Source organism: Moschus berezovskii, chromosome 3 (assembly GCF_049115385.1).
Source record: "Moschus berezovskii isolate FMDL1 chromosome 3, NW_MosBer_1.0, whole genome shotgun sequence".
In the NCBI taxonomy this organism is placed as follows: Eukaryota; Metazoa; Chordata; class Mammalia; order Artiodactyla; family Moschidae; genus Moschus; species Moschus berezovskii.
In genome coordinates this window covers 35,825,321-35,848,891 of record NC_142462.1, presented here as the reverse complement: position 1 = coordinate 35,848,891, position 23,571 = coordinate 35,825,321, and the positions used below count along the sequence as shown (strand labels likewise).

The 23,571-nt window shown below is 37.3% G+C and overlaps 1 pseudogene; it reads left to right on the top strand.

Moving 5' to 3' along the window:
* Nucleotides 1-15,219: 15,219 nt before the first annotated feature.
* On the top strand, nt 15,220-20,326 carry LOC129551922 (large ribosomal subunit protein eL6 pseudogene; annotated as a pseudogene).
* Nucleotides 20,327-23,571: the final 3,245 nt, after the last annotated feature.

Below are 23,571 nucleotides of genomic sequence, written 5' to 3'. Positions count from 1 at the left end.
TAGAAAAGACTCTGCATTTTAATTTTAGAGCAGATTACAAACACTATCCCTACAGGCAAACAACTACTACTGATAGCTCAGTGTGATGGAGCTGGGAGGAGGTATTTCTACTCCAGCTACCTAGTAAAGATACCTTTAATTAAATTATCTTTACTTAATTAGTTCATATATATATATATATACAGTATAATTAGTTATAAATTAATTCGGTTAATTGGATAATAGCTACTCAGTTCACTCCTCTTTCTTGTGCTCATTCAATCCAAGATTCGAGTTTTTCTGAGTCTCCATTATGAAGACAGTTCTTACCTCAGTAGTTTTTCCTTTAGACTGGATTGCTCTATTTTGGTTTCTCTGTCAATTTTATTCCATCTCCTTTCTGTCTATAAAGCCGTTTTGCTTTTGCAAACTGCTGAATGAATCCCACATGCTCTCAGAGCTTGGACTCTACTACTTTCCTTCATTTCTAGTCTTCCAGTTATCTTCAAGTCCTCACCACTGTGGACTTCTAGAAAGTAGAAAGTACAAAATAAATAAATTACCAGACCATCAGCATCTGAATAAAAATAAAATAGAAATAAAGAACCCCAAAAAGTCAAAGAAAGTGCCCAAATTCCAAAGCCAAATAAACATACTTGCTATAATAGGAATGTTTAAACAAGATATAAAATCAATGTATATTCCCCAGACCATTTATATCAAGGCGAAAAAGTTATTTCTCAGTTTCTTTAGAATAAGCTCTATAACTTGAATGACCAAGGATTCAACTCTTGATATTCTTTAAGTTACAACTGAAAATGAGTTCTATGAAGTTTCTATTATCTTGAGAAACTGTCATTTTTTAATCTGTAGTTTATTCTCTCCTCAATAATTTGATTGGTAGCAGATGGTTTGTTAATTATTGGCTGCATCCAAGTGCTTTTAGGTTGCCCATTGCTTTCTTTTTTATTAACTCATTTGTTACTATAGACAGAACTTAAGGGTAGGCTAGGCAAATAGTAAGTAAACTTTATTAGATTTTACACATGCGGAAATAAATTATTCTATATTACAAAGTATTCCAAGGTATATATTTAGCAAATTTTATAGTAGACATGCTAATTATTTTATACCTACTCACAGCTCCAGTTGATGATTCTATTTTACTACAGTCACAGTTGGCTGACCAGATGTTTATGATAATCTGCAGTTACAGGCAGACTCTGGGAAGAGTAAAAGAGAGGAATAACCAGTTAGAAGTTTGGAATTAAAGTACTGAGGAACCTGGGTCAGTCAGAATTCAGCCCAGAATTTATTGGTGATTATACAGAGCTGGACTTTTAGCCATGTTAGGCTGTGGTAAATATGGGTAAGCAGAGGAAGATGATAAAAATATTACAGATTGAACATATTCATAGAATAAAATAAATACATAGTGTACACAGTTCTGAAAGAGGGAGTAATTTTGGTTTCTAATCTTGTAAGCCCAGCTCTATTTCATTTCTGTCTTAGTATTCTGAGATATTTCATATTGTCTAATTGACCTATTTATGAATTTTGTTAGTTTGAATATGATTTGCTACTTGCAAATAAAGGAACCTGGTTGGCACCAATGAACCGATTATCCAATGCTAGTAACAGCATTACTTGTTAAGTATTGGTGATGAAGGTGATGAAGACAACCATTACATATTAAAAGGGAGCAATAAGATGACCAGTAGATTCAAGAAATGAAATCTGGCAGACAGAGTGCCTGAAGAACTATGGATAAAGATTTGTAACATTGTACAGGAATCAGTGACCAAAACCATTCCAAAGAAAAAGAAGTGCAAGAAGGCAGAGTGGTAGAATGAGGAGGCTTTACAAATAGCTGAGGAAAGAAGAGAAGCAAAAAGCAATGGAGAAAGGAAAAGATATTCTCAACTGAATGTAGAGTTCCAGAGAATAGCAAGAAGAGATAAGAAGGCCTTCTCAAGTGAGCAGTGCAAAGAAACAGAGGGAAAAATTAGATAGGAAAGACTAGATGTCTCTTCAAGAAAATAGGAGATATCAAGGGAATATTTCATGTAAGAATGGCATGATAAAGGACAGAAACTGTAAGGACCAAACAGAAGCAAAAGAGTTTAAGAAGAGGTGGCAAGAATACCGAGAAGAACTATACAAAAAAGGTATAATGATCAGGATGACCACAATGGTGTGGTCACTCACCTAGAGCCAGACATCCTGGAGTGTGAAGGTAAGGGGGCATTAGGAAGCATTACTGCAAACTAATCTAGTGGAGGTAATGGAATTCCAGCTGAGCTATTTCAAATCCTTGAGGATGATGCTGATAAAGTGCTGCATTCAATATGTCAGCAAGTTTGGAAAACTCAGCAGTGGCCACAGGACTGGGAAAGTCAGTTTTCGTCCCAATCCCAAAGAAAGGCAATGCCAGAGAATGTTCAAACTGTGGTACAATTGCACTCATTTAACATGCTAGCAAGGTAGAGTTCAAGCTAGACTTCAGCAGTACATCAACTGAGAACTTCCAGGTATACAAGGTGGGTTTAGAAAAGGCAGAGAAACCAGTGATTAAATTGTCAATATTCTTGTTGTATCATAGAGAAAGCAAGGGAATTCTAGAAAACCGTCTACTTCTGCTTTATTTATTATTCTAAAGCCTTTGACTGTGTGGATCACAACGAACTGTGGAAAGTTGTTAAAGAGATGGGAATACCAGATGGCTTTACCTGTCTGCTGAGAAACCTGCATGTAGGTGAAGAAGCAACAGTTAGAACCAGACATGGAACAACAGACTGGTTCAAAATTGAGAAAGGAGTACGTTAAGGCAATATATTGTCACCTTGCTTATTTAACTTCTATGCAGAGTACATCCTGTGAAATGTAGGACTGGGTGAATCACAAGCTGGAATCAAGATTGCCTGGAGAAATATCAACGATCTCAGATATGGATATGATACCACTCTAATGGCAGAAAGTGAAGAGTAACCAAAGAGCCTCTTGAGAGTGAAAGAGGAAAGTGAAAAATCTGGCTTAAAAGTCAGCATTCAAAAAACTAAGATCATGATCATCCCATCACTTCATGGCAAATAGAAGGGAAGAAAGTGGAAACAGTGATGGATTTTATTTTCTTGGGCTCCAAAATCACTGTGGATGGCGACTGCAACCATGAAATTAAAAGACACTTGCTCCTTGGAAGAAAAGCTATGACAAACCTGCTGCTGCTGCTGCTAAGTCACTTCAGTCATGTCCAACTCTGTGCAACCCCACAGACGGCAGCCCACCAGGTTCTCCCGACCCTGGGATTCTCCAGGCAAGAACACTGGAGAGGGTTGCCATTTCCTTTTCCAATGCAGGAAAGTGAAAAGTGAAAGTGAAGTCGCTCAGTCGTGTCTAACTCTTAGTGACCCCATGGACTACAGCCTACCAGGTTCCTCCGCCCATGGGATTTTCCAGGCAAGAGTACTGGAGTGGGGTGCTATTGCCTTCTTCTATGACAAACCTCAGTTCAGTTCAGTTCAGTTCAGTTCAGTCGCTCAGTCGTGTCCGACTCTCCGCGACCCCATGAATCACAGCACGCCAGGCCTCCCTATCCATCACCAACTCCCGGAGTTCACTCAAACTCATGTCCATCGAGTCGGTGATGCCATCCAGCCATCTCATTCTCCGTCGTCCCCTTCTCCTCCCGCCCCCAACCTTTCCCAGCATCAGAGTCTTTTCCAGTGAGTCAACTCGTCGCATGAGGTGGCCAAAGTATTGCAGTTTCAGCTTTAGCATCAGTCCCTCCAATGAACATCCAGGATTGATCTCCTCTAGAATGGACTGGTTGGATCTCCTTGCAGTATAAGGGACTCTCAAGAGTCTTCTCCAACACCACAGTTCAAAAGCATCGATTCTTCGGCGATCAGCCTTCTTCACAGTCCAACTCTCACATCCATACATGACCACGGGAAAAACCATTGCCTTGACTAGACGGACCTTGGTTGGCAAAGTAATGTCTCTGCTTTTTAATATACTATCAAGGTTGGTCATAACTTTCCTTCCAAGGAGCAAGCCTAGACAGCATATTAAGAAGCAGAGACATCACTTCGCCAACAAAGGTCTGTATAGTCAAAGCTGCAGACAGCATGTTAAAAAGCAAAGACATTTCTTTGCTGACAAAGGTCTGTCTAGTCAATGCTACGGTTTTTCCAGTAGTCATGTAAGGATGTGAGAGTTGGACCATAAGGAAGATTGAGCGCCAAAGAATTGATGCTTTCAAAAAAAAATAATAATAAATAAGGGACTTCCTTGGTGGTCTAGTAGTTAAAAATTTGCCTTACAAAGCAGGGGATTCAGGTTTAATCCTTAGTTAGGGAACCAAGATTCCACATGCTACAGAGCCCTTAATCCAAGTCCTGCAACTCCTGAGCCTTCATACTATGGAGCTTGAGTGCCACAACTGGAGAGTCTGTGTGTTGCAACTAAGAACCACAACTAAGACCCAACATAGCCAACTAAATAATATTTTTTAAATAAAGAAAATAATATTTAACTGGATCCAACAATAAAAGCAACCCTATGTATTAAAAAATCCACAAGTGATATCATATTTTTTATTTCTCTTTTATTGTTTCCTGTTTTACCCATAAAGAAGAATTGGGTAATTTCTGGAGCTGTTAGAATCATTCATGCTTCAGTGTATATTTTTTGAAATTGTGTTTTAAAAAATTATACATACTGAGACATACATAATAAAATGAGGATTGTCTAGAATGTTTAAAAGCAAAAATTTCCTCTCTCAGAACACACAGAAAATTTTAGCTACTACTATTATTGATGAAACATGCCATATCATTGAAACCAAGTCCACCTGAAACTGAGTTCCCAGCTGAGTTTATGATTAATCTCTATCCAGAACTTTATTCAATTTCCTGTCTTGCCTGTTCCCCTCTGGATTGAGGATTAACAAGGAGAAGGGAGGGGTACTAAAACCAATCAAGACTTCCCAGATATAAAAGCTCCTCCTGTCCCACATTACTTGTTTGGAGGGAAAAAAAAAAAAAAAAGTCTTCCTACTCCTTCTTTGAGTTCCAAAAAGCAGGCTCAAGCACTTAATAATTATAACACTAGAGTCATAGAACTCCTAATTCTTCCTGAAGGGTAGATGGCAATCTGATGCATATCTTTGAGCTATTCTATAGAAACTAAGATTCCACCCATGTGAAAGATGGTCATTACATGTTGACCACAAGCACTTAGACCCCTGAGTGCTTGGAGCCAGAAGGCTGAGATTCCCAGAACATCACCCCATTACCTCACCACCAACCAGAAGAAAGTCCATGAGCTGGTTACGTATCCTCCAACCCTCTACCCTAACACTGTCTTTAAAAACCATAGCCTGAAAGCCATTGGGGAATTTGAGTCTTTTGAGCATGAGCATTCTTCTTGCTTGGCGCCCTGCAAATAAAGACTTCACATCGATGCATGTGTGTTAGTCGTGTCCAACTCTTTGTGACCCCATGGACTGTAGTCCGCTTGAAACCCATACTTTGTTGCCAACACCTACTTTCAATTTGGCTTTGTCTTTTGGACACTGGAGCCCGTAATCCATAACATCACCAATAAGCAAATCATGCACAAAGGCAACAGCACTTGAAGTACACACATAGTAAGTTTATTTAGTGATTTGATTTCCTGTCCCTTTCTTGGAATATGCTGGTTTCAACTTCTGGATTTTCCCTAAGATTCCTCCTCCATGTGTTTAAACATCTTTTGGTAAAAAGTTGTTGGCTATTTTTAAAGGAATATGTTTATAAGAGTAAGATTGAGAAAATGCATATCAGTAAGGGCAGAAAAATTTGTACCTTGCTAATCTTGGTGGGGAAAAAGATTTTATCTATACATTAGATTTAGATTTACCAATCTGAGTCCTTTTGAGAACTTTTACTCTGTGATATGAATAAAACTAGTTTGGGTTTTGAGGCTCACAGAGTAAGTGCCTGCCTTTCCTTCCTGGTATTTGTGTTGGAGGAGATGAAAAGCCTTGGATGAGATGTGGTACTTTACAGAGCTCTGGCTTCTTGATCTGTAAGACAGTAACTTTATTGTCCATCATTCTTGAGTTCTCTTTTTAGATATTAACATAAAACTACTTAAAATCAATGTATTTCTTACATCCTGAAAAATTTAAGTGAAAATAACTGGGCAAAAATAGCTAACAACACGTGAATATAGAATAAAAGAAACAAGTAAAGGAATGATTATTATGTTTAAATGACCTTATCAATGAAGTTACCATTGCTTCTCTGTAGTCAAGGCAAAGACTGAACTACAATAGTTTACATATATTTGTCATTATTATTAGTGTATTAAACACCTAGTTTTTCAGGATATGTAATCCATACCCACTCCCTGTTGGAAGCACTTAAAAAGTTATCAGGAAGATCTTTATTTAGGGAACATAACTGGAATATGTATTCTTTTTTATTTTATTTTTTTGTGATTTTAGTAATTTAATAATATGGCCTTTGATAAAAAATCTTGGAACTTAAAGTTATATTTTTAACCTGTAAAGAAACTTGTACAGGACACTTGTTTATTACAATTTGCAAATATTTAAAATTTCAGAAACAGTAAAAGTTTAAAATAAGTTCAGTGGAAACATATTATATGTTTGTGAGTGATTGTTTCTCACCATGATCACAGCCACCCCTGCTATCCCGTGTACTCTTTGGCAATGTGACTTTGGCCCTTCACACATCAAGAGATAGAGTCTTCATACTTTTTTCTTGACTTTGGCCTTTTGATTTATTTTGGCCAATAGGATGCAACTTTTAAGTCTAGTACTTAAGAGAACTTGTGGATTCTTTTTCATTCATTTAGAAGCCAGTCACCATCTAGAGAAGTTGAAGATGCTCTATGTGAAAGGGATGTGGAAAGAGGCCCTTGAGGATAAAGGCCAAATAGAAGAGAAAAGGAGGGATCTTAGCTGAAGCCAGCAGCAACTACTAAGAGGTAAATGAAGACATCTTGGATGCCCCAGCCCTAACTGAATTGCCAGCTGAATGTAGCTACATGAATGATCCCAGTCCAAACTAAGTGGAGCAGAAAATCAACCCATAGAATTGAAAGAAATAAAAGGTCATAGTTGTGTAACTAACTTTTAGGATGGCTTATTTTTTGCAGATGTAGATGACTTACATGGGTTTTTTGTAAACATTTCCCCCCCAGAATTTGACTTGTCTTTTCATGCTGTTAACCTGTCTTTTGCAGAGCAGAAAATTTTAATTTTTATGAAGTCCAGCTTATCACTTCTTTCTTTCAGGAATCATGCCTTGGTGTTATGTCTAAAAAGTCATCATCAAACCCAAGGTTATCTAGATTTTCTGTTCTGTTATCTCTAAGGAGTTTTGTAGCTTTGTGTTTTACATGTAGGTTTATAATCCACTTTGAGTTAATTTTTGTGAGGGGTGTAAGATCTGTATCTAGATTCATTTGTGTGTGTTTGTGTGTCTCTGTGTATGGATGTACAGTTAGTTGTTCCACCATCAGTTGTTGAAAAGACTACCTTTTCTCCATTGTATCCTGAAAGAGACTATGTTTGAATTAAAAAACAGTACGACAAACAAAACAGTTAAACTTTCTGTGGTGATGGTATGAGGAAATACATTTATATATTTTCTAGCTTGTTACTAGGTAAATGCTTCCTTATGATAAATATGTACAATCAATAAGGTACCAACTTCTGAAGATATATCTAAGGAACAGCAGACAGACATAGATAACCACTGGGCTGTACTTATAGGATATCCAGTGAAAATTTCATGATGATAGTTCCTGAGTCTCTTCAGTGTAACACAAATTAAATCTTGTCATTTGTGTGAGTTAAGAGATAGAAGCTATAAATGGAAATATCCAAGAGATTTTTCAATCTTTAATTTCTTCTTTATTTTGTTAAGCAATGCAGATCTTTCTAGATTTCCCCACCTTGGCAGTGTTCTCAATTTTGTTCCCAACCCTGAAGAAGGCAATTAAGAAACCCATGGGGCTCCCCATGGAGGGAATGTGAGCTGAGATCCCCAACAGAAATGGGGACATCCAGTGGGAATTCACCCCCTTCAAAGGGAGTGTCCCTTTCCACCTGGGGAATACCTGGGGTGTTACTCGCCCAATTCTAAACCAGTGGGGTGTACGTGGATATACATAAGGTTTTCTTGAATTTGTGATGGTGGCTAACTGCTCCACATTGCCAAAGTCTGCTTATGACTTCAGATGACAAAGTTCCTGATTGTAGATTTGACTAGTATTTATTTTCTCCTTCTGCCCTATGGTTGTGAGACATGAAGTGCCCAGCTTCGGTCCACGTCTTAGTTTCCACTTCCTCAAAGACTCAAGAAAAAAAAAAAAAAAGGATGGAGGGAAGGAAGGGAGAAAGAAAGTTAATAATCAGTGAGTAGGGAGATGATGAGCAATCTGAGTTCATATGTATGTTTAGATTTTGTCTGCTAGGCTGCCTCTAACTTGTCAAGTTATTATGGTTTCTTTGCCAAATCCCCAAAATATGAATTAAAAATAGCATGTTGCTTTAATGTGCATTATTGCTGAGTTGTTTTGTGGCTTCATCATGAAAGTCTGGTTTCAAAAACAGTATGAAAGTGAGGGTTCTCAGCAGGATTGTGAGTTTTCATTTAAAAACCAGAAATGGAAACAAGGAAGAATAACACACCACAGAAGAAAAATGAAACCACTATATACAATATGACCTAGCCAAAAACAAAAGTAGAAATGCATTTTATAATTTGTCAGAGGCTTAAGAGACATACAGCAAGTATATTTTTAACCCCAAATTAGCTGAATTTCTTCTTGTTTCAGGTTTAAAATGAAATACTTTCTCACAGATATGCTTTAGAGTTCTTGAAACTGATAAATGCTGTATGTTTTGTATTCATTTGGCAGATAAATAGACACATTCCTAAGTATTTGTATAAACAAAATTATTCAACTAAAAATTCCCTGCGCTTAACTAGAGTACCGTTTCTTCAGATGTTTTTCCCTTTGAAGTAAAATGTTGGGAAGAAAATGCCATTGATATAACTATCACTATACATAACTCATTGTTGTATATTTGTAAGTTTAAAGTTCCTAGCCTTATGACTGTATGTTTTATGCCCATTCTTGTTGCTACCAAATAATAAATATAGCATAGTAAGTCCTTGGTATAAGAAAATTTAATTTTTTGAGAGTACACAATAGTTTGGATTTTCCCATATGACTTAATACTTTTATAAAACTTTTAATTTAGATATCGTTTCACACTTCCAAATATTGTAATACTAGTGCAAAATTTACAGATTGTTTATGTTTTGCCCTATTTATAACTTTCTCTTGCTTCTGTTTCTGTGTGTGTATAGATATATACATATACATGTATATACACATATAAATAAACACACATATGAATTTATATGTGTACATACATGTATACATGTATATATATATATATATATATACAGATACATATACTCTTCATGTCTGTGTATATTTGTATAAGTATGCATGTATATGTATATTATATATGTGTATGAGGATGTAAGTGTTGTTGTCAAGTGTATATAAGATTGCTATATGGAAAAATTCAAAACTTATGTTCTGTGGCTTGTAGTGATCAGATAATCAATATATTGTGTACAACTTTGAGGTAGGTTTTCATGTCCAACTCAATGAACATGAATTAGAGCAAATTCCAGGAGATAGTGGAGGACAGAGGAGCCTGGTGTGCTATAATCCATGAAGTTGTAAGGAGTTGGACACGATTTTGCAACTTTGCAACTGAACAACAAAGGCTTTGCTTTAATATAAGAATGAATTTTTCAGCATCTCAGTTGATATAGACATGATACTTTGTTGACAAATAAATGCCTCTCTTACTAGATGTTGAGGCATAATTCATTTTTATTGAGGATATGTAAGAGAAGAATTAGGTATTTTCTAAATTCCTATAGTGATAGGAAAGAAAACCATTCAAATTTACAAAAGAGACTCTTAGTTTTTGACTTAAGAGTTCGATTTGTGGAGAAGTGGGGTAGATATCTTATATGTGACACTCTGTATTTTAAATTTATATGAGAAAGTGGCAAATACAATGGAAACAAAAGATTGTCAATAGTATTATTACTTTCCAAAACACCTTCAGATCATGATATGGAGTTAGTATAAACTCTTATGTCTGTCAGACCTCTGAAGGGAAAAAAAAATATTTATAAATACTGTCTTAAAGAATTATAAGTTCCTAAAATTTAACCAAAAAATAAATCAGTACTTAGCAGAGAGCTAAGAAAAGAGTAAGTTATTTATAAATAATTGTTGAAATAAAAATGAATTAATCATGTTAGTAAGTTTTAGTGTTAAATGGATTTTGTAGTATTTTAAACGTTTTTAAATGGATAGTCCGTGTTTGGTTTTTTACGCTAACACTCTATTAATTAGAACATTTGATTACCTTATTCTTGAAACATGCCAGATAAAGCTGACTTAGCTCCTCTTTTCTAAATCTGCCAAGAAAATTATCTAACAAACTAACATCTGTTTTGCATTATAGTGTGGCTCACTCTCTTTCTGGGCCTCTGCCCTCAATATGCGCAGAGTCAAGAACTCACACTAGTACACGTCATTGTTATATTTTGCCTATGCCATATTTATACATATATGTATATACAGGTATAGCTGCATATGCAAATACTTGTATAATATTTATGTGTGTCTATATTTAATACAGAGAGAGAGGGGTTGTTATTAGCTGGACCTTCTAAGATAAGACTTGACAGTTGCTGAGTATCTACTGAGTGCTAAGCAATATGCCAAGTGCTTTAAACACTTTTCTTTCTAAATGTTCATAAATGTTTGAAATCCTATTGTTACCATCGTTGGAAAGATCTCAATTATATGTGGTAGAAGTTAGGTTCACAGTATGAACTTCTGGCTATTCACAGTGTGATTCTGGCTATTCTTAACCATTGTACCTTATGACCCACACAAAGACAGTCTTCACCATTTCCATACCTAGACACACATTCAGGTCTCCATATCACAGTATGCTCCTGTGTTTATCTATTTCTATGTCTGTCAAGAGTATTAGTTGTCTAATGGGGGCAATTTTGCCCCTCTGATATAATCGGCAATATCTGGAGACTATTTTCATTATTATATCTGAGAGGGTATTATTGGCAGAGGCCAAGGATATTGTGACTATTCTAAAATACACAGACTAGCTCCCCACCCTGACACATGCACAGCAAAGAATTTCCTGACCCAATATGTTACTAGTGACAAGATTGAGAAACCCTCAACTGGAGAGAGAAATATTTGAAGAGAAATATAAATGTTTATATGTGTATTTTTACATAATTATGTTTCTTTAGAGGACTCTTTGAGTTGTTAGAAGACAATGGCCTTTAAAATGTTTTAGAATTCTCTGAACAGGTTATCTTGACCCACAAAACACATAACTTTATTTCTAATTCAGAGAACAGTATTGCCACGTTATCCTTGATACTGGACTGTGTTATATGTCCCAAATATCTTGACTTAGTGTTGTTGACTATGCTCATTAAAAACAAAAAGAAAACCAAAAAACTTCAACCTGTCACGAATTGGTCTTTATCTTAGTCTATCTGGTATTAGTTGACCTATATTGTGTTGAAAATGAGGCAAAATAGCCAGCAGTAAATAAACAAATCTTCTCTGCACAGTCATTTACTGCTTTTAAACTGTTTGAGGCTATCTCCATTCCCTTAATTGGCTACAGCAGATCACATTTCACAATTCAAAAGGACCAAGTCATCATCAAACTGCAGTGCCCTCTGGCCTGTCAAATTTCTAGTAATGTAAATTTCCTGAAATCAGGTTTAGTTCTCAGATTTGCAGTGTGAGTCATGAACAACCATAAACAACTCCGAAGGAAGAGTTATTGGGAATGAAGAAAAGAACGAAGAAGTATGGAAAAGGTATCAGTTCAGTTCAGTTCAGTCGCTCAGTCGTGTCCGACTCTTTGCAACCCCATGAATCACAGCATGCCAGGCCTCCCTGTTCATCACCAACTCCCGGAGTTCACTCAAACTCACGTCCACAGAGTCGGTGATGCCATCCAGCCATCTCATTCTCTGTCGTCCCTTTCTCCTCCCGCCCTCAACCTTTCCCAGCATCAGAGTCTTTTCCAGTGAGTCAACTCGTCGCATGAGGTGGCCAAAATATTGCAGTTTCAGCTTTAGCATCAGTCCTTCCAACGAACACCCAGGATTGATCTCCTTTAGAATGGACTGGCTGGATCTCCTTGCAGTCCAAGGGACTCTCCAGAGTCTTCTCCAACACCGCAGTTCAAAAGCATCAATTCTTCAGCAGTCAGCTTTCTTCACAGTCCAACTCTCACATCCATACATTCCCAAAGGTATATATGAGTATAAATTGATGCATATGCAATAGTCAAAATTTGATGTTTTCCTCTATAAATATGACAGTTTCACATAGTTAGACCTAAATTAGTTTTGGTACTTGAACATATAAGGCACAGTGGCTCTGCATTTAACTTGTTAGTTGTTCAGATTTGGTTCTACATCTTATTGCTTCTGAACTTGAGACCATTTTATAACCTGTTTAAATCTCAGTGCCCAGAGCCTTCAGTTTGCACATTTATTGAATAAACATATTTTGTCTTTACAGCAGCAGGGAACTTACCTATTTTTTCATATTTCCATTCCCATTCATTAGACAATGTTGACCAGGGTGGTTGTGGTCCATATATTTTGAACATTTGTTGAATGAATGAATGCAGGAAGAATAATAGCATTTATCTCATGGAATTGTTATGAAGCTTCAATGAGATTATGTATGTTAAAGTCCTCAATATATATAGTAAATGCTAAATGTTAGCTGTGATTATTATTAATTCAAACATAAAAAAAAGATTCCAGATAAATTTCAGAAGTTCATTTATTATTTTTCATGTACTTTCATCTTCACTTTGAAAATACATTTTTTGGTTCATTTTCATTAGTTTAAACTTCTCTCTTATCCTGCTGAATTTTTGTGTCAGAATCTCATATCACACTTTGAGAAATGTGGCCCTAATTCTTTTGTGCATATAGCACTATGTAAATTGTTTAGTAAATGAATAAATAAGTAAGTTCACTTCCCCTTTTCTCTTTAGTATTTCTACTCTAGACTGTGGGAGATTAAATTTTCTTCAAAAATATCTGTAACTAGGCAGGTTTCCATTGCAAATAGACACAGTTCCAAGAAACCATCTAGTATCTTAAGGTTTTAGCCACATTCTCTCTTACAAAGAGCCCCGTGGTTCCTTGGCCACAACGGCCACATCAATCTTCTTGAACCATGTTTATCTTGGGCAGTATCACATCTCTCTGTGCATAAAGTAAGGGTGATGATGGCATTGCAGTATTCACTGATTCATAACTTGTTTAAAACTGGTCTTCCCTGTGGTAGACTAGGGAGTATTTTTCAAGCTTTTGAGAAAACAAAGCAGTTGGGGCTTCCCCAGTGGCTCAGACGGTAAAGAATTATTCTGCAATGCAGGAGACCTGGGTTCGATTCGTGGATTGGGAAAATCCTCTGGAAGAGGGCATGGCAACCCACTCAAGTATTCTTGACTGAATAATCCCCATGGACAAAGGAGCCTAGTGGGCTACAGTCCAAGGGGACAAAAAGAGTCTTACATGACTGAGCGACTAAGCACAGAACATTAGTGAATCAACTCAAAATTTTACACTCACCTTTACTACTATTGCTTTATCTTGTTTCACTGAAGTTGTTTTTAATACAAAATTCCATATCCTACAGCCACCCCTGGACCATTTAAAAGAGTGTTTAGTATTCAGAGTTGTCTAGTTTCATAATCATGTGCAGAATTAAAAAAAACTGCACTTGCTAGACTCAACCCAATGGAAATAGTGACTTGAACTGAGGTATAGGAAGGGGGTCCAAGTATCTATATATAGATGGCATGTTGTTGTTGTTCAGTTGCCAACACGTGTCTGACTTTTTGCGACCCCATGAACTTCAGCATGCATCAGCTTCTCTGTCTTTCATTATCTCCTAGAGTTTGCTCAAGTTCATGTCCACTGAGTCAACCGTCTCATCCTCTATTGCCCACTTCTCCTCCTGCCCTCAATCTGGATAGTATAACATCTTTGTTTTAATCTTTTCCTAGAACAGGGCTTCATTAAGCTTAAGCTGAATACTAATTACCTGTGGAACTTATTAACCACAAGGATACCCAGACCCTGTCCTCGCTGAGCCTAATGAAGTAGTTCCAAGATGAAGTAGCCAAATCTGCATTTTAAGTAAGTGACCTGGTCAACTTGTGTTTCACATTGTCTTAGCACATTTTAAAAAATGTGGTCCTGAATTTTTGCACATGTAGCACTTTGCTGATTGTTGGATGAATGAGTGAATGCACTTATTAAAACTGTTGTGAGACTTAAAAGGGATATTGTAGATAGTGTGCTAATTAAATACACTAAATGTTCATTGTTAGCTCTAATTATGATTTATATGTAAAAGCATAGATCCAGATGCTTGGAACCTTTTTTCCTTCTCCACATTTATCATTATTATTCTCATTAGTTTTACCCTTCAAGTCTAGTAAGTCAAAATTAACCAAATAATTACATAAATTATTATTTGACTCATTATGATAATGCAATAAGTTAAACATTTAAGATACTATGGTAATGAATAAAGGAGCAGGGCTAAATGAATCTAGTTTAAGGATTTGGGGAGGTTTTCTGGACACAGAAAAGTATTTTTTGAACTAGAACTTGATATGATAAATAAGAATAAGCCAGGTGAAAAAGTAAAGGAAGAGTCTGAAGTGGCAGGGACACTACAGGCAAAATCCATTTCTTAGTAGAATTGCTTAGAGATGGACAAGAGAGGATGAAGGCCACAAGGAGACTGTTGCATTAATCCATGTAAGGGATGATGGGGACCTGGACTAGGAGGCAGCAGTATTGTGGATATATGTGGAGAGATTAATAAACCATATGATTTTCAGTGACGTATTACCTGAGGGCAGTGGATGAGGAAATAAAACTGTTGGGTTGATTTCTACATTTCTGGCATAAACCAATGAGTACTGGTTCTTAACAACATATAATCACCCAGAAGCTTTTGAAAACAAACAAACAAACCCACACCTGGATCCCACTTCTAGATATTCTGTATTTGGGTGGGGCTCAGGCATAGATGGTCACCAATAGGAGCTACTTGTTTTCTGATAGTGTGGTATTTGCTAGATTAAAAACTGGAACGCACTGAGGAAAGTACAAAAGTTGTTCTTTACTGACTCAGATAACATTTTCTTTACTTAGTTTCCAAGAAAATGATATTTTTCCATATGTTGAATATGGATATATATATATGTATATACACACACCATAAATATATTAATATATTTTAAAAATATCCTTTAGAAAAGAAAAACTTTTATTTAGTTAATAGGCACATAGGCCAGTTATGTTTATTGCCTCTCAGCTCCAAATTCGTCCTTTTTTTTTCTTCTACTCTGTGATACAAGTGGGCCTGGTTGAACACTGTAATACAGAGTGTTGAGGGGACAATAGAGGAGAGAGTGGCCTTCTTCCAGGTTCAGGTGCACTCAATCAGTTGGACTCCTGAAGAGTGAATTGGCTTTTTTCAGTGGTGTTCTAGCATCAAACAGCAAGTGGCACCTCCCAAAATTTCCTCCACACCAACCCCATCTTGGGTGGTTTCCAGCAGTAAGTTCAATGGCACTCCTAAGGGCAGCTAGCAAGTGCTATGGATTCATTAGCTTGTTTCCCAGTGAATCATCAGTAACCCTTTCTCACGCCCCTGCTACTTCCAGGTGACTTTCTCTGAGTCCAGATAGAACCCAAACTGGCTTTCCAGTAAGTCAGTAACAACCTAAACTGGTAGCTTCTCAGCTACCCTCTTTGGGTTGTAATAACCCAGCCAACTTTTCCAACAGCCAGTGGGATTCAACTATACCCTCTGTAGTGAGATCTGAGTCCTGGTTTTGGGGAAGGATTCTTTCTCTCCATGTTTGTCCTTTCCTTGAGTACTCTCCCTCAGTAACACTTGAGTATCCCTTAGAGTCCACATACCCATCCCCTGACCTTTAACCAATTTTCTATTATTTCAGTCTTCTGTTGCTATTTCTTTATACTAAATTTTCCCTCTTTCAAATACTGTGTAGTTTCTGTCTTCTGATTGGAAAGTAACTAATACTCTAGAGAACTAAGGAAAAACATTTTATCTGGTAGGCAAATTCAGTTTTTGCAAGTACAAAGAGTCCAGGAATTGAATAGACTTTTGGAAAAGACTTAAAATGAAATTACTGAATCATTTTCTACTTCTGAATATGATCCCTTGGTGCATGAGAGCACTTCTGGGAATTATTATGAACAATAACAGTGGGGCAGAGAAAGCATTCATAATTCTCTCAGTACCTAGAGATAGCAAGGGCATACATGCAAGTTTTCTAGCTTTGGTCTTTTGTGTTGAAAATCTTGTTTGAGTTCTGCTTTATCTCTTAGTTGTTCTCATATTGGTCAGAGTTCTTTGTATCATTCCATGAGAATATTTTGACATCTTTCCTTCTCTCCTGGTCCATCTCTGCGTAGGAAAGAGACTAATCTGTAGTTGGGAGAAACTGTTTCCCAAAACTCCATCTCCATGCACTCCCACCCAAAAGCAAAGTCAGTGTTGAGGAACCTTGTTACATAAAGACTAAGGTTTTCTTTATTCCCTTTCTCTCCTTTTCTGTTGTGAACTGCCTTCTTTCAAGTCCTTCACCTCATTCCCTATAGTCTCTCTAGTTAGGTACATCTTTCGGAACCTAGTATTCAAAGGATATCTGTCATACTTTTTCCTGTTTATTTGTCAAGCTGTCAGGTATTTCTTATATCTGTAGTATCTGCTCTAGATTATCTGCATTTAAATATTCAGGTTAAGATTTCTTTGAATGTGATCAGTATACAATGTATTGGACTGGCAAAAAAAAGTTCCTTTGGGTTTTTTCGTAACGTTGCACAGAAAAAAACCTGAACAAACTTTTTGGCCAACCCAATATAAAAATGTAGATTCCTGGATCCTATTCTAGAATTACTGAATCAGAATCCTGAGAGAGCCAGGATTCAGAATAATGGATTTCTAATAATGTTTCTTCCATCCTAAAATTCTGGCTTTGTTAATAATTGTTTACAGTGTTGCCCCCAATAGATATTTGCATATCAGCGTGGTGCTTCTAGCTGTGAAAGCCATTTTCCATTGATTCTAGTACAGATTAGAACAGAGTACAAACCTGGACATTTTGTTATTAGGGACCTCGGAGCCTTTGCATGAAGGTTGACTACAGACTCCTTAAGCGTTGGAGGCTAAAGTCCCTAGGCTCAAACGGTTGTGAAGGGTGGGGTTCACACTGAGCTGCTGAAAGCAATTTTGGGGTTGTTTATTTCCATTCCAGGCAACACAAATGTCTATAGAGCAGTGGAATAATGGTGGAAGTTGCTGATACTGAGGAGATCCAGAAGCTGTAAGGCCACAGTGTTGATGGGCTTTCTATGGAAACAGAGTGTCCAGATAGATAGTGGTGGAAATGAGTAGAGAATTCAAACACAGGGGTAAATGTATTTAGATATGTCCTTGTGGGGAAGTGGGTGTGGGACCCAAGATGGACAGATACTTAGTGTTCCTCTAACTCCCACAACTCCCAGAAATGTCACAGTAATTGAATAATGCTTTATCAAAAATAAATTATTTGAAAGTGTCCTGTAACTTCTGTACAAGTATTGTACTATGGAGTCAAGTGATTGCCAAATATAGCAGCACATCACCATCATCTCAAGTGCAAACTTAAAAATGTGGATTATTGGATCTCACTACACTTTTTTCTTAATTTATTTATTTTTAATTGAAGGATAGTTACAATATTGTGCTGGCTTCTGCTAAAAATCAACTTGGATCAGCCATAGATATACATATGTCCCCTCCTTCTTGAGCCTCCCTCCCACCTCCCACCCCATCCCAGCCCTCTAGGTTGTCACAGCACCCAGGAATTCTCATTATGGTGGCTTCTTCTTTTGTTGCACAGCATGGGCTCTGGGGCACGCGTGCTTCAGTAGTTGCAGCAAATGGACTCAGTAGTTGCGACTCCCAGGCTCTAGAGCACAGGCTCGATAGTTGCAGCCCACAGGCTTAATTGCTCCTTGGCATGTGGGATCTTCCCGATCAGGGGTCAAACCCTGTCTCCTACATTGACAGGTGGATTCTTTACCACTGAGCCACCAGGGAAGCCTGGAATGTTTATTTTTATAAACTCTCTGGATGATGATTATTCAATTAGCTAGAAATGTAATGAATAAATGAAGGAGTTCAAGGAAATGGGTTAACTTGGCAATTTGCAATCCTGGACTATTGAGCAACCTAAAATTATCCTTTATCTACCCATACATTAGACAGTTCATTTGCTGCTCTGATTAGAGGAATGATTCCCAATAAATCATTGAAATTCTTTAACTATTAGTCTTTTCTTCTTTTCTTCTTTTTTTTTTTTTTGAGGTTTTTAATCCCTCATTCATTGAACCAATCCATATTGAAGACTTTTTCTTCAAGTTTCTCTGTTACCTCATACCAATACTTTGCAGAGGAATGAAAGTGAGAGATGTTGGAAAAGCGCATTTGTTTTGACTAGTACTGTACAAGTAGCTGCTGAAATCTTTTTAATCTTTCTTTTGAAATGGATTCTGTCTCTAGAAAGTTTGTCTCATTCTGCTTTGCTTTTCATTCCCCCTGTGCTACAGTTATTTCATAAAAGTGGCACTAAATTAAAAAGATTCCCCCTTGTGGCAAGTTATTCAACTATTAGTTCTTATCATCTCAGGGTAATTTTAACTGTTAGGAAGTATTGGTGCTAGTCTTATTCTGCCATTTACTGGTTATTTGACCTTGGCCAACAAACTTAACCTGTCTGATTTAACATTATCATCATAAGAACAAAATGTTTGCCAACTTCCCTGTTAATGCACAGGCTTATTTTGTGTAATCCAAAATACACTGTGTAAACTGTGAAATAAAGTAAATATTAGTTGATGATATTAAGAATAATGAGAATAATGGTTAGCTATTTTCAGCAGTAATCTCTGCTTTTGGGGGAAGCGAGTTCTGTTGTTTTTCCTTCTTTCTGCCCCATGGACCTTTTTTTTTTTCCCCAAACTCAAACTAGAAGTTCTTTGATGGCTTCCCTGGTCACTCAGACAGTAAAGAATCTGACTGCAAGGCAGGAGACATGAGTTCTATCCCTGGGTTGGGAAGATCCCCTGGAAGAGGGCATGGCAACCCACTCCAGTATTCTTGCCTGGAGAATCCCCAGGGATGAAGGAGCCTGGTGGGCTGCATTCTATGGGGTTGAAAAGAGTCGGACATGACTGAGCAACTATGCACAGCACATTAATGAATCAACTCTCAAAACTTTACACTCACCTTTACTATTGACTTGCCTTGTTTCACTGAAGATGTTTTTAATACAAAATTTCGTACCCTGCAGCCACCCCTGGACCATCCAAAAGAGTGGTTAGTATTCAGAGGCGTCTGGTTTTACAGGATTCAACTGAGTGACTAAGCACAGCACAGTACAGAAGTTCTTCAAAGTTATATGCCATACAATTTCATGATAGAGTTAGGCATGTTATTTAAATTATGTAAATTCTGTCTCTTTCCTAAGTTATATAAAACACTCATAGGCACTCTTTCCAGTTGGTAATGATAAGAATGATGGTACTTGAGTAATTAAGCTTCACAAAACACCTAAATATTATCCTCCTGAAGATGTTCCCGGAAAGCTATTGGGCCACAGCTAACAAAATTCTCTTCAGTCAGCAGTGTTAGAAAATTCTGAGTTAGCATCGCTCTTAGGACCATTTTGACATCCTTACAGCAACGAGAGTGATTTTCCTGAAGAAACTGGACAGTGACCTGCTGCTTGTGACTGGACCTCTGATCTTCAATCTAGTTTCTCTGCATAGAACACACCAGAAATTTGTCATCACCACCTTCATCAGTGGTGTGAAAAGCCCAAAGCATCTCACCTATGCTTACTTCAAAGAAGAAGAAACTTCTTAAGCTCAGGCACCAGGAAGGCAAGATCCTCACAGAGAAGGAGAAATAAGAGTTTACTGAGCAGCTCCAGGCTAATCAGAAGGCCGTGGACTTGAAAATTCTGCCCAAAACCAAAGGTGTTTCTCAGCTCCAGGGCTATCTCTGCTCTGTGTTTTGTCTTCCAAATGGAGTTTATTCTCACAAATTGATGTTCTAAATTTCTTACAAAAACCCAATAAAATAACTGATACATTTTTAAGAACCCACTGGAATATAGTATTCGGCAGATTCATTCAGTTTTTTCTTTACTGGAATAAGAAAGAAGTCTCAGGAAAGGAAGTTAGGTGGAATGCCTTTGTGACTCAAGAGTTTAATAGTTTAAGGGAACATGTGAGAAATCTTTCAATCAACAGGACTTTCCATAGTTACCCCTCATGGAAAAGATGGTTCATCCTGTTTCTCTAAACAGCTGCCCTGCTGTCCCCTCTGTATCATTGGTCCCAGGCACTTGGAGTTCATAGAAGCCTTCCTGATAGATGTTCTCATCATTCCACGGAACTAGGCATGACTGTGTGGGAGAAGATCATAAGTGATGTAAAATGTGAATAAGCAGCAGCATCTTTATTGTTGGGTGTATCTTCTGTGTTCAGCAATTCTTCATTTTGCATAGAAACTCAGAAAATATTTATGAAGAAGTTCACTGTGCTGACACACTTCTTCAGTCTAAATAAACAAGGGAAGAAAAACAAGAGGATTTGGATAATATAAAATCAGTTTTTGGTTTTATTTTAATCCAAAATAAACCTGAAGGAATATTAATGAATACCCATCCTTGGATTCCTTCATTCAGTAAATATTAAATGAATTGTTTCCTATAATTCTTCCATTTATCCATCTACCTGTCTTCTGAAGCAATTCATACTTATTTTGTAGTCTGTTATTCTTAGTTATGTGGGACTGTACAATAAATTTCCTCCAAATATAGCAGCTTATAAAAATAGACATTTATTATCTTCATTTCAGGGGTCTAGATATACCTTAGTGGGGGATCTCTGGTTCAGAGTCTCTCATAAGATTATGATACAATGTCCCCTGGGGCTGCAGCCATCTCAACATTCTCTAGGAGTAGGATTGGCAGCTCTCAAGCTCACTCATGGTTCATGTGGCTGTTGGCTGGAGATAATACTTTCTTGTCGCATGGGCCTCTCCATAAGTCAGCCCACAACATGGCAGGTGACTTTCCTCAAAATGAGCAAGTATTTTAGTCACTCAGTTATGTCCGACTCTTTGCTACTCCATGGACTGTAGCCCCCCAATCTCCTCTGTTCATGGAATTCTCCAGGGAAGAATACTGGAGTGGGTTGCCATTTCCTACTCCAGGAAAAGCAAGCAAGGGAGAGAGCAAGAGAAAAAGAGAAAGACAGAAGCCAGAGTCTTCTGTAACTTGTTTTTGGAAACAAAACTGTGTCATTTTTACTTTATTCTATTTGTAAGAGGTGATACTAGGTCCAGCCCAGGTTCAAGAGAAGAGAATTATACAAGAGAATGAATAGCAGAGGTAGGGATCACTGGGAACCACCACAGTGCTGTCCCAAGGATACACAATATGGTTCCTTGTTTTTGAGGTGTTTGCCAACTATAGAAAGTAAACATATTTACAAAGGAGTAACTTACAAGGCAGTAAGTAGATCACAGAGTTAGTGGATAGTAGAGATGTTCGTAGGAGGAAGTCTGTTTGAGGCAATCAGGGAAGTTACAGTATAACAGGCTTCATATTTTGGCCTGGTTGTATGGATAGACATTGGCTGTGTCCACAGAGAAAAGATCCTTGAAGTTTCAGAATAAGCAGTTGCAAAAGTTGGAAGAATATTTCAGATTTAAAGTGACTTAAAATGGCTAAAAGTGATATGTAATCAATAACTATATTCTCTCTAGGATAAAGTTTAAAAGCCTTACTAGTGTGTGTGTGTGTGTAGATAGATAGTTAGAAAGATAATCTCCATGGCTCTTCCGCTAGTATCCCTGAATATGTGTCCTAGGATCTGATCACACACTGTTTCAAGTGAACCCTGGTTTCTTCACTTATATGCACTACTAGAGAGTATTCTCTTTAGGCTCTCTTATTCTCCATAATTTGCTTTGCTAACATCTACTTATCACCCATATCAATAAGCACTGTTTTCTAAAGTGTTTCCAGCTGAAGAATAAGAGGAAGCCATGTCCTAACTCTCTCAGCAAGACTTGCCTCTTTTCCCTCTGGGGGATAGTCCACCTCCATGCTCATCAAGACATATTGTTTTGTACTTGCTCATCTCCCCTTTTACAAGGTAGCTCTTCCAGGATAAGAACTATGCTTTAATTTCTATTTGTGACTGATGTAGTCCCTACTGTTTAATAGGAGCTCTTTTTGTCACTAAAAGAAGGATCATAATCCAATTAACGAGATAAACCAATTGGAATAGAGGGACTGGCCTAGGGAGACATGATATTGTTGAAAATGACCATTGACAGAAGTAGTACAGTCAGGTAAGAGACTTTCTCTCCCTCTCTCCCTGTATCCCACTTTTTTTCCTCTCTTCCTTCCTCTCCCTCCCTCACTTTCTTTCTCTCTTCTTGGTGGTAACTTAGATGTGCCCTTGACTGAGACAGTGGTTTTTTGCTCATATACTATAAGGTAAAAGAAAGATGGTATGGTTTAATGGAGCACTTCCCAAAATGTATTTTATCAATATAAGCTAGTACTTACTAAACTAACAAACAAAAGATGCTACAGGAAATGATGTTGAGTTAAATAAACAAAATTTTTGTTACTGTTTTTAATTACGGGATTTCACAAAACGGGTAATGCATTCATTGTTTATCTCTGGAGGCACATTTAGTATGGGAGATTGCTCAAATAGATACACTAAGAAACTGTTCTTACAAAAGTATCTCTTGGAGCCCACTAAGGAGTTTTTACAAAATCAATTCTTCGAAAAATTCTGGTTTAGTGTATTTTACCCTGAACAGAGACCTAAGTCCTACAGTCCTGTGTGTTTTACTTGCTTCTGGTATGACATTCAGCACCTAACCAAGCTTTACTCTACCTCCAACCTGTAAATGAAAATAAAACCTGACCTTCACCAACCTCTGAGGGAATTTTGTAAAACTGAATAAAATATATACAGCAAAATTTGAAAAGCCAATATTATCCTTGCTCTCTATTGGATCTTCAATAATAACATGCCACAGAGCAACATTTCCTAGTGCTAGTTTTTAAATCACTTGAAAAAATTTTTTAAATCAGATTTTAAATTATACTAAAACTCCTGCAGTGCCTTTAAAAGGAACTTTAGAGAAGTAAGAGACAGAGATGTATACTTGCACGTTGCTATGAGAGGGAAGGACCAGAGGAGAGAAGTACCACCTTTTTTGTTGCTGCTGTTAGTTCTTGCTGTTTCTTTCAAAGGCTGTGTGAGGACT